The following is a 1,880-nucleotide window of genomic DNA, read 5'->3' as shown; positions in this document are numbered from 1 at the left end:
AGCCGGATTAATGCACGCTGCTTAGCCTGGCCAAAATAAGCGTGGCCCGGCTACGCAAATTCCACAGCATGTATTTCTAATTAGCTGCGACCAAAACGTCCAAAACCCATTCGAAACTAATCGAAATGCAATAAAAACAATCTATAAATGCACTGGTCCAGGCCAAGCATCTGGCTAAATAATTGGCAGAGACAAAAAGACCAACTAGCCAATATCGGGGATAAACCAGTTTCCAATGGCTTGAAGTCGGGACTTCTGACACCGCCTAATTACTCAATTTAATTCACACCGACCAAATGTTAGCACTCGTTGCCATTTCGGGCCAAAGACATGTGATCGTGAGCTACATTTTGAAATTGTTTACCAGACCGGGCCAGGTCCAAAACTCAAAAGCAATTAATGCACGAAATATCGTACAAGATCACCGCCACGGTATCTGTATCGCGATCGAAAGATCGCGGCGTCGATTTAAGATCTTAGATCACAGATCTCGAACGGGAAGTGCCACCGCTAAAAGGCAAAAACATCGCTGGCCAGTGACGCCTTTTCAAAAAGGCAACACTGCGGCTACGTGATACGCGGCAAGGAAGTACATGGATCGATAACTTGGCCCCGTTGACCACAGACCATAAAGATTGTATATCATGTTGGATTCGCTTCCTTTTAGGGCATTCAATTGCGGCATATTAGAAACGAATTACCAACATGACAAGTAACATGATTGATTCTTTAATGGGTTTTTTTTGTTTCATTTTTCTTAAGAAATTGCTTACCCAGCTTATATTTTTATCCATAACAATTTTTTGGTTTCATTCATCTTAGCTTTTACCATTTTATATTAAAAATCTACATTAAAGAAACACAACTTGAAAAAGAGTGCGTGAAAAAGAGTGATTTTCATTATATTAATTCTTAATTTGGATTGTTTGGTATTTTTTGGTCACAATTCAAATTTGCCCGCTCAACCTACCTGCTCAAGTTCTGTTAATTTTTAACAGAACTTTGCCTCTTTGCAAATTTTTCAACACTTTAAAGCTTTTTGAATTTTTTACGTTTTTCAACTTTGCGCGGCAACGCACTTATCCTGATCAAGAATATATATACTCGACCCTAAGAATATATAGGGTCGGAGATGTCTCCCTCACTGCGTTGCATACTTTTCACAAAAATTATAATACCCTCTGCAAGGGTATGAAAAAGTACCCTTAAAATATAATTCAACACTTAAAATATTTTTTCTACACCTTTTCAACACATTTTTGTTTATCGAAATACATACCTGTATTTGAAGTGGGCCCTAAACCCTATAAAAGGCAGTCTCTGGAGATTTAAAATTCATTCGGTGGTCAGCCTTCGACCAAGAATCAACTTCTTTTTGTTATTTTTTTTTTGACATTGGGGCTGATTTTTCTCTTCTTATTTTTTATTTTATTTTAAATTTATATACTTTTTGAGCAAGGATGTTCTTGACCTAATTTGTCAATTGGTTCTACTGAATTTTCTTTTAGGCCAATTTTATTTTATAAATTACTTATTTTCTACTTGGGCCTACTTTTGTTTTTACTACCTGTTTTTTATTCTAATTTCTTTCTTCTAATTTTTTATTTTATTTTAAATTTATATACTTTTTGAGCAAGGATGTTCTTGACTTAATTTGTCAATTGGTTCAACGGAATTTTCTTTTAGGCCAATTTTATTTTATAAATTACTTATTTTCTACTTGGGCCTACTTTTGTTTTTACTACCTGTTTTTTATTCTAATTTTTTATTTTATTTTAAATTTATATACTTTTTGAGCAAGGATGTTCTTGACTTAATTTGTCAATTGGTTCTACGGAATTTTCTTTTAGGCCAATTTTATTTTATAAATTACTTATTTT

Source organism: Drosophila bipectinata, chromosome 2R (genome assembly GCF_030179905.1).
Source record: "Drosophila bipectinata strain 14024-0381.07 chromosome 2R, DbipHiC1v2, whole genome shotgun sequence".
Lineage (NCBI taxonomy): Eukaryota > Metazoa > Arthropoda > Insecta > Diptera > Drosophilidae > Drosophila > Drosophila bipectinata.
This window is presented reverse-complemented; position numbering follows the sequence as displayed.